Source organism: Hipposideros armiger, unplaced genomic scaffold (assembly GCF_001890085.2).
Source record: "Hipposideros armiger isolate ML-2016 unplaced genomic scaffold, ASM189008v1 scaffold_865, whole genome shotgun sequence".
Lineage (NCBI taxonomy): Eukaryota > Metazoa > Chordata > Mammalia > Chiroptera > Hipposideridae > Hipposideros > Hipposideros armiger.
In genome coordinates, this window is record NW_017732215.1 from 264,202 (window position 1) to 274,790 (window position 10,589).

At 37.9% G+C, this 10,589-nt stretch overlaps 1 pseudogene; it reads left to right on the forward strand.

Annotated features, from left to right (window-relative positions):
* The first annotated feature begins 9,337 nt into the window (after positions 1–9,337).
* On the forward strand, positions 9,338–10,061 carry LOC109374825 (UPF0568 protein C14orf166 pseudogene; annotated as a pseudogene).
* Positions 10,062–10,589: the final 528 nt, after the last annotated feature.

Sequence of the window (10,589 nt, forward strand, 5' to 3'; positions counted from 1 at the left end):
TTGGGAGGATGATGGGTGGAGCTAGGCCCCTTGTTAACTCTATAATCCTGATTTTCCATTCATCCCTATTGTAATTTTGGGGGTGGGATCATAATAAAAATCATCTTAGAACCGGGGTCTTTCTGCCTCCATGAGGGCTGCTGGTAGGAGCTCTGTGTAGGAGATGTGCTTTCCACACTATGGTGGTGGTCTTGCTTCTTTTTCTTTTCCCAAATAAGCCTTTTCTTTTGTGGATTACTTGGAGAGTTATTTTTCACCAGTTCAATAACTGGGATGATTGTATCCCATTCTGCATCCAGCCTACATATCTAGCACAACATGGATTCATTTTGCCAAATTAGGTGTCAATCATCACAGACAGAAATGTGGTTCAGTGTGATGATGAGAGTTCAAGAAATACTGCTCTGCACTCTAAGTGATAATAGGTATTCCTTGTTTGCAAGGTCTGGGGAAAACTGATTTAAATGATTCCTGTTAATTGCTAACCAAACTCTTTAAAATTTAACAGTTGCCATTTTCCCCTCAAAGTGGTGGTAACACATGTATTGTATTTTCTTAAAACTGTATAAATAGAATTTCTATAAAAATAAATCAGGAATTACTCACATAAACTTATTTTTAAATCAATAGCCATCATTTTATAGCACTTAATTTATAAAATCTTGTGTAGAGTAAATTAAAAGTATATAAAAAATTATGCTTGTTTAGGGAGAAAAAACAAACATCCCAAGAAGTAAAGGAAAAAATGAGATAAAAGCAGTGTCCCTGTAGTTTCAAAAAATAGTTTGGGTAACATTAAGTAAATAAATGTCAAGGGAAATAGCTAATCCACACCATAATAATCAAACAGACAAGTCACAGAAATTTACCAAAGTGAGTATTGAAGTTACTGGTTTTCATAACACATTTAAAACCTTAATTTCATCTTTCTTTGTTTTTACCACATAGCTTACAAAAATAGAAAATGTAGTACATAGAAAATATGTGCACATGTATATTTTTAAATTATTCAGAGTAATGACACATGCAAGTGTTTGCTTTATAATCCATGCATGCATAAAGGCCAAAGACATTGGTACAGTGTTTTAATTAACCCAGGGGCCGCCAAGGTTAACAGAGGCCCAGGGGACAGTGACAGAGACAAATTGAACCCTTTAGCATTCATTGTATTCTACTGAGAGAAGCAAAGCTGGTGGCAACATCCTCTCCAGGAACCTGTTTCTGCGCTTCCATCCCTAGAGGCACTGAGAACCAGTGTTTTGACAGTGCTTTGGAAAAAAATGTAGTTCACATCTTTGAAATGTTAGCTAACTAATTCTTATGGTAGGAGCTCCCTCAAGTAGAAGGAAAGGGAAATTTTCATTTTTCTAGGGTCTTTTTTGTTCCTGAGGATCTCAAAGTGAGATTCCTATTTTCAGCACTTGGTAACAAATTAAACTGTGGGTTCTGAAGAGCTGGACAGCTTTCACTTGCAGTGATGGTGGGTGCATTCAGGGGCCATCACAGGCGGTCCTCTGAGCATGCTGAGTGCCATACCAGCCGCCGTCAGGAAGTGAGGGTCCTTCTGCAGGGAAAACCTGGTTTGTGGAGGTGGCAGGCCCTTGTCTCTGTTCCCCAAGGAGCAGTGTGTGGCTTTGGTGTGAAGGTGCAGCTGATGTCCCAGCCTGGAATTCCCCCTGGGGGCTACTTCTGAGCCCACAGCCCAGGACAATGGCACAGAAGCACAAGTTACTGCTGTGGCAAATTTGGCCAAAGGAGCACAGCACAGTCCCGGACAAGGCTGCCCCCAGGAGAACACAGGCGGGGGACTTGGGTGGTCCTGGTGGTCTGCTGTCACCCCTCCCCACCTGTGTGTATGAAGGGACACTGGGTGCTCTTCATAAAAATCTGCCCCAGCTTTAACATGGTCTGTATCATCTCCTCTGTGAGCATAACTTGACCCTTTCCATGGGATTCAGATGTCATTTAGACAAGAGCCACCCTGTGCAGGTGGCTCCATGGAGCAGCTGTTTGGTGGTGCTAACTCGTCCCTGTCTAAAACCAGAATGTGCCAGCTGTGCCCTGTGTTAACCATGGGGAGCTGGCTTCCTACCTGCATCCTTGGTAAGTCCAGGGACCTGAGCAGCAGTCCTTGTTGATCCCTTTTTCCTGGGGAGCCTCAGGCAAGAAGCCAAAGTGCATTATCTGAGTGCCTCCCTCTTTCACTCAGGGTCTTACTTGCATAGCAATATGTTTGTCCCAGGCATCAAACCATCTTTATTTTTAGGGGAACAAAACAAAAATAAATAAATAATAAAATAATAAAATAAGACAACACTTTAAAAATATGGAAAGCCCAATTGAGCATGAAATTGATGCCAATGTCCAAGAAAAATACATCTAACCTAAGACAAAACTTATAAGAGTTTATTTGAGCTAAACTGAGCACAATTGTTGGGAAGCAAAGTCTCAACGAATTGAGAAAATGTTCTGCAAAATTGAAGTTTGCAGCTTATTTTATACATAGAATCAAAAGAGAAGGGTTACATGAAATCCACTGGTGGTAGATTAAGGGGGTGGGAGAAAGAAAAGTGGGGAAATCTCTGGGATTGGATTAAAGTACATTGGAGAGACAGGTACTTATTTTACATTGGTGAGTACTGAATAGTTAATAGTTCGCTTTTTACAACACATAGAGATAGTAATCAGAAGACAAGAATAATAATGAATGATTCTATAGTTTATTGCTCTGGTCTAGAGAAAGGGATTATTGACATTCAAGGGCATGTTACCCTAAATGCAAAAAGACAATAGACAGGTTTACTTAAGGTAGAGATTGACCTTTGTCAAGGAAGCCACAAGCTAAAGATGTGACTTACCTCCATGGCCCATCTTAGTTAGGAAATTTTATGTTCTTGCTATCCTAGATGGTTATTTTCAGTCTCCTGATCTTGTCAGGTTTAACCTGTGGCCCCTTTTCCATCCACTCAGGAAGAACATAAATAAGTGTAAGAAACATTGCAAATGATCCAGAATTGACATGTAAAGTAAGCCATAAATATGCACTTTCACAGTGAAACAGTCAACTTCATTCTGGTCAAGACTCACGTAAGTGGTCCTTAACCAGGAAATGGGCTCCAGCCTGCTCAGAATCTGCACCGCAGGATGCAAACACTGATGGATTTCCAATGACCCACGGCTCTGTCCTTGGGTGTCAGGGCAGAACCATGCCCACGAATGCCAGCAGGAAGCAGGAGACCTGCATGAACAGGACTAGAAAGGCAGTTGCCTGGCACTGACTGATACAATCTATTCAGGGGACTAGTCTGTCGGCTTGGGGTCAGCGGGAGCTAAAAGGATCCCAGTTTCCCAGATGTTGGATGACGTGTGCCATATTTTGTGACCAGTAGAGTGGAGGGCTGCATCTTTCTCCTTTTATTATCTATGTGGACAGTTTCTTATGTCTCTGATATTGAGGGACCCCATGTTTATAAAGCAGCATGCTTTGGGGATGTTTAAGTCAGTAATTTCCCTCTTTGCTTTTACATTATACTAGACAAGTAATTATTATATTAGCCAGTCAGGCAACAGAGGAAAAGCACAATGTACAAAAACCAGACTTAAAGAGAAAATAAGAATCTAAGTAGGTAGCAATGCAGATAGATTCTTTTTGGAAATCCAACTACAGTAATACCTTGGTTTGTGAGCATAATTCATTCCAGAAGCAAACTATTTGTATTGCAAGACATCACTCATGTACTACGTTAAAATGCATTAGAAATGTTTGCTCAACTTGCAGAACACTTGTAAACCAAGTTACTTGCAATCCAAGGGTTTACTGCATTTCTATTTTGGAAATCCAAGTAAATTTTAAAAGAAAGTATACATAATTCTTAGTGTAATTTTACCTTGTTATTTTGGCCTAAAAAGTCAAACAGTACTTTAAAAACATAACTCTAGGAAAGATAACAAGGAATGAGTTGGGTGATGACAGGACTTCGGAGACGTTAGGCCTTAGTGTGTCTGAAGTGACACTGAGACTTGGACTTCCACCTACTCCTTCCTCCTGCAGAAATAAAGCCTTTAGACATCAGCTCAGCGCAAGAGAGCTGGTGTGTAATTTTGCAACAAATACACAACTTTTATATACTTTATTTATGTATTAATAGGGCAAAGAGAAGACAAGATGCAATGACTGAAAGACTGGTTTGAATAGATCCCTCTCATGGAATACAATCTGTGCTTACTTTATGGAAAATGTATTATAACCAAATGAACAAGGAATGGCACATGTTGAGACAGCTGGTAGCTACTGCAATTGTATTGCAATACTTTCCTCCACGATAAACAGGTTTATTACATAATTTAAGATAATACTTAATAATCCCATTCCTAGATGAGCAAGTTGAAGCTTTAAATTCTTTTAACCTAAACAAGCCCACCTGGAAAGATGTCAAAGATATACTGTTAAATTAAACCATTTTGCAGAAAGTAGATAGAGTGTGGTCTTTTTTAAATAACACACATATTATGTTAACACAAGTGTTAAAAATGTGAACTTTTACTTGAGTGGTGTTTTTGCACACTGGGGAGTAAGATAGTGGGAGAAGAGACTTTTATTTATTTATAACATTTATTATAACATTACCAGAAATGAAGGTAAATTGAAACATAAAATACAAGCCTAAGGGACAATGTATCACCAAGAGATTATTATTATAAATGATGGGCAGAAGTTGCATAAAGATGGTAGATGACCACTGAATGGCAGAGAAAGATTAGACTTTCCACCCCTGGAGTGAAACCAGACACACTGCAGGATATGCTTTCATACTTTCCTTTGTCACTATTCATGCTGACCTTTCGTTTTGTCTTTCAGTCTGTTGTCAAACTTCTGTCTTCCATCTTTCATAGTTTGGGAACAAAGAGGGAATTGAAACTTTTGACACCTGAGTGAAAGTGTTAGGATTTAGACACTGTATAACAGGGTCAGTTCAGGTCATGTGTGGGTATAAATACAACATGACTGCACTCCTCTCAGCCAAGCAACCTGTATAGTTTTAAAGGCCATGGCCTTCTGAAGTTTGTCCAGGATGCCAGCTCTTATCAGAGCCCCGAATGAACCATGGTCACTTTCCAGCGAAAGGCCTGCTCTCCCACACCTGAGCTTGGACAGTGGGTCAGGTCCTGTTCGCCCTGTTGTGAGATTGTCACAGACGTCAGTGTACTCCGGGTTACCAAAGCAGGGGAGAAGTAGGTGATTTTTTTTTGGAATATTTACAAAGATTCCAAAATTGGGGGTAAGGGTTCTTAGTGCAAACACATTTGAAGACAACAGGAGATAGAAGCAAATTTCTGAACAACTGGGAGTCAAACAATTTGGAGTTCCCCCTGAAAAGTCAGATGAGCAGTCAAAGCGACAGTGAATTGAACGCTGTCTAAACAGCAAACTAACCCTTCTCAGAGAACGAACCACCTTTCCTTGATCTCTACATTGACTTTGGCTCATTTCCTTTGGTTTTAATCCTTGAATGCATAGACCCACCAATGAGTTAAAAAAACAAACAAACAAACAAACAAAAATCCAAGGGAAACTGCAGCACTGGACGGGAGCCTCCCGGTGCCAGGAAGCCCAGTTCCATGTTTCCCATGAAAAGACTGAGCGCACAGCCTTCTGAGTGCCGGAGTCCAGACCCGACTCTCCCACAGTGCTCGTGTAGCTGTCCTGGATAAGTACCATGGCCAGCAGCATGCGGCCGAGTCACCAGTGCCTGGGATTGTCCAGGTGACTTCCACCCACTGTGCCAGCATTTCTGACAACGAAACCAAGGGGATTCCACTGGATCTGCAGTAAACAAACCTTGAGAATAGGAAACCCTTTGTAGAAGAAAACTGAAGTTTTTAGAATAAATGAATGAAAGGAATACACTTGTTCAAGCATTTTCTCTGAAGCTGCCTGCGAGGAAAAACGACAATGAAAACATCTGAGTCCTCCTAACACCGCAATGCAAAGTCCCTTCGGTCCACTACTCTTCACTCACATGTGCCTCGTACTTGCAATACTTTCTTAGTGTTTTTCTTACTTAACACCCGAAAAAGGTTCCTCTTTTATAATTTGCTATACATAGTACATTGTATTTTGTCAACATTCTATCCACTATACACCCAACCCGATATCAGTATCTAGTAGAATGACTGAAGACTTCAATTCCAGCAAATAATACAGAAAAAGATGTATGGTTTGTGAATCTGCAGTTTAGACATAAGAGAGAAATAGTCACATATGCCAATAAATCATCTGGGCAGCAAGTCTTGGTTCTCAAGTGCAAATGAACAGAGGACTGACTGCCGGTGAGAAGCTTGCCAGCCGGGTGCCAATGAGCCCCCTGTGACAACTGGCAGAAATTCATGCTTTTGAGACTTGTAACAAGTCTCATATTTATGTGACACTTTAAAGACTAGACTGCGAGGTTTCACATCACTTTCATTTGCTGGAGAAGATCATATGATACCCATTTTATGGATGAAAAATTAACGGAACAAAACATGAACTGACTTGCTTGCATTCTTTCATGAAGTTTGTTAATGGTTCACAGGATGAAAATTATAAGTCTTTTGAAAATATGGTTTTGTTGTGCTTTTCTCTAGACCAGTGGGTTTTAAATAATTTGTATGGACTTATAATAAAAAGTACACTTTATATGTAAACCAATAAAGATATACACCAAAACTAGAAAAAAATAGAGCATTTCATGAGACAAATTTTAGCCTTTCTTTCTACTTTATTTCTCTCTCTCTCTCTTTTTTCTTTCTGTTGCTATTCTAGTCACTTAGTTGACTCTTTTTCTCTAAAACCAAAAATACTAGTTTCCAAACCCTCTAATGGGTCAAGCTATGCAGATTTAAAAACACTGCTTTAAATTTTGGGTCTTCACATGCCCTTTCTGTAGTAATTTTGTTCTATTATGAAGTTTTAGAAACATAAAGCAATGGGGATGACATTGTCAGTTAAGTTTACCAGAAGAACTTTCTAGAGGGTAACTATCTTTTCTCTGATTACGGATTCTTACTACTATTTGGATTAACATTCCACCCCTCCCTTGCTCTGGTTACCTTTCCTTTTTAAAACAATACTGATGTTATCTTATTTTTGTTTTGTGACATCTTTGCTTGGAAATAATTGTTTGTCAATTTTGCATATCCTCTAAAATGTATTTGTTTTTGCTGTTAAAAGTTTTGTTTAGAGTTGAGATGTTTATGTCTGTTGACATTTCTATGTACTTGAAATCACAGTGTCTGATAGCAATTAAAAATAACCATATTAATGTCCCTACTGCTAGCTCTGGGCCCTTATGACTCCAGATACAGAAATACATCTCTAGAAAGCTGACTTTGCTAAAGAAAATAGTCATTATTTCAATAAGAACAATAATTCTTATGGCATGATTCAATCCAATTATACAAATATTCTTTGTAATAACTGTAAAACAGTTATTTTACAATTTATAAAAAACAAACTTTCAGTAGGATGAGGCTACTGTTGCACAGTTTTGTTTCTTTTTGTTGTTGTTGTTTGTTTGTTTTTGGAGGAGAGGGGTTACAGATATCTTTTCTGATGTGCTGACAGCTATAAACATGTGCTGTCCGAGAAGGTGGGCACAAGCCACATGTGGCTACTGGGCATTTGCAACGCAGTGAGTGTGACTGAAGGACTAAATTTCAAATTTTATTTAATTACAATTAACTTACATTTAAATTTAAAAATTAATACCTAACTAGTTCATGGAAATTTTTAAGTATGTTTAGAACAGCTTGAGTATGTGAATCTAATTTTTATAAAATCTAAACACAGATCAAGTATTTCCAATGGAAACAACAACATTTGAATTCAGATATGCTGGAAGTGTGGAATTCACCTTAGATTTCAAAGACTTAAAACAAAAATATAATGTAAAATCTATGATTAATAAGTCTCCAGTTGATTTCATGTTGAAATATTATTTTTAATGTGTTAAGTTAAATGAGGTATAAAATTAATATTAATGTCACAGTTTCTTTTTACTTTTTTAATGTGGCTACAGGAAAACTTAAAATTACATGTAGGGCTCACATCATATATATCTATTTGATATTGCTTCTATAAACCTTTTTCCACTTTCCCAGCAAGTACACATGCCTGAATGCCAAAAGACTATATACAAATTCAGGATTAATGGACAAATTAACACCTAACCATAAGCTTCTGTCCAGTCATCCCAAGTAAAAGGTTCATATTTCATGATATCTCCATTGTACAGAAGTGGAAACTGGATCTCTGGGAAGTCCAGTAACTAGGTCAGCTACTAAGTACCAAAGCTGGAACAAACCCAGGTTTATTGTTTCAATTAATTAGCACTTAAGTATTTCAATCCCATCTTACCTACATGTACCCATTATTATCAATTTTTCAAGTGATTTTTCCATGAGAAACATAAGTACATATCAGTTTCAATAAAACCTAAAAATGTTGTGAGGACTTTGAAAATAGTTATCCATATATGAAATATACCATTAAAAAAAACACAATTGGTAAATTTAAAATATATAGAAGTGAATTGAGAACATATTTTACTTACCAAAAGATATCATGTTTCCTATCCATAATCTTTAATTTGTCCTATATATACAAATGCTAGTACTAGTCATGGCTACCCTATACCTGATATTGATTCCATGTTAGGCATTTTCACTAATGTTTTAAATACATTATTTCATTTAAGCCTCAAAACAATTAATCACTGAGTAATAGTGCTATCTAATCTACTCAATAATAATTTCATTAGGACATTCAAATTTTCCAAACAATGCATGAATGAAAAACCTCCTGTCACTAAATGAAGGTGTCCAGGTCACATAACAAAGGAAGGAAAATCCATACTTTAACCCAGGTCTTACTCTTATTCCTGGCTAAGTGTGCTATGTGTTATGTCATTAAAATATCTAGACTTTCAGGTTGTTTTCTGTGCCCATGTCCTTCATCTAGTCTTCAAACCAATAGAGAAAAAATATTACAAAGGCAACACAATGGAACAAAGTTGGTTGTCTTTTTATTGTTTTATTTTCTTCAAAAAATGGTGTGGAAACAACTGGACATCCACATGTAAAATTTTTAAAAATGAATCAGCACACAAACCACACACCCTTCGCAAAATAATTAGCTGAAATGGATCACAGACCTAAATGGTAAGCAAAACTATAACACTCCCAGAGGACAGACCCTCTCACCTCAACACGGGTGTCTGTGCCTTCCACACCTCCTTACCTCTCTTATTCTGGAGGAAGCCCAAAGCCCAGGGGACCAGAGTGTGAAGCCGGGACAATGTTCTGATGCAAGCTGATGGTCCTCAACTACCACAACCCTGCTGGCTTCAACTACAAAGATGAAACAGAATTTGGAAACTTTGTTGTTTGGTTTGAAGACCAGAAAATCAGACACTACAAGATTGAAGACTGAGGTAATTTAAGAAACATCCACAGCAGTGACTGGCCCATGTCCTTTGAAAAGTATCTCAGAAATGTTCATTGTCCTTTCAATATTCAAGATCGACAAGAAACAATTGACTGGCTTCTTGGTTTAGCTGTTAGACTTGAATATGGAGATAATACAAGGACATGGTACCTGATAATATAAAAAATGCTGACAATGCAACTAAAAATGCAGAGCCATTGGCCAAATTGGATGTAAATAATCTTAATTTTAAGGCTTGTGCAATGGCTTTGGATAACTTTCTTCAGATTCAGTGTCATGATGATTACCTGGAAATGATTAAGGCAATTCGCATTTTGGTCCAGGAGCACCTGACACAGGATGCAATTGCTAAAGCAAATCAAACAAAAGAGGGCTTGCCTGTGGCTTTAGAAAGTGTATTCTTGGTTTTGACACAGGAGATGCTGTGCTTAATGAAGCTGCTGAAATTCTGTGATTGCTGCATGTAGAAGAGCTTAAAGAGCTACAGACAAAAATTAATGAAGCCATAGTAGCTGTTCAGAAAATTATTGCCGAACCAAAGACAGAACACAGACTGGGGAAAGTCGGCAGATGAACATTTTAGGATTTCAGCCTCTAGTTCCTAGAACTAGTTTCACCCCTAGTTCCCTACTTAGTACAATTGGGAACCATGTACATTCTGGCATGTGCTTGGAAATCAAATGTCACATTTTCAAGGAAAGAATCCCAGAAAATTGACTATGTTCTAGAGAATTATTATCATTGCTTTTTCTTTAATAAAGTTTGGGAAAGTGAAAACAAACAAACAAACAACAACAACAAAAAAAACCTCCCAGAGGATAACATAGAAAACAATTTTAGGTAACCTTGTGTTTGGTGATAACTTTTTAGATTCAACACCAAATGTGATCCATGAAATAAATAATTGAAAAGCTGGACTTCCTTAAAATTAAAAACTTCTGCTTTGCAAAAGACACTATCAAGTGTATGAGAAGATAAACCACAGACTAGGAGACTATACGAGGGGTGGGGGAACAAATAAAAGTATGCAAGTGGACGCTTCAGTCAAAAATCCTCATGTAGTAGTTCACTGTAATCAGAAGTACCTGGATACTGATGGTAA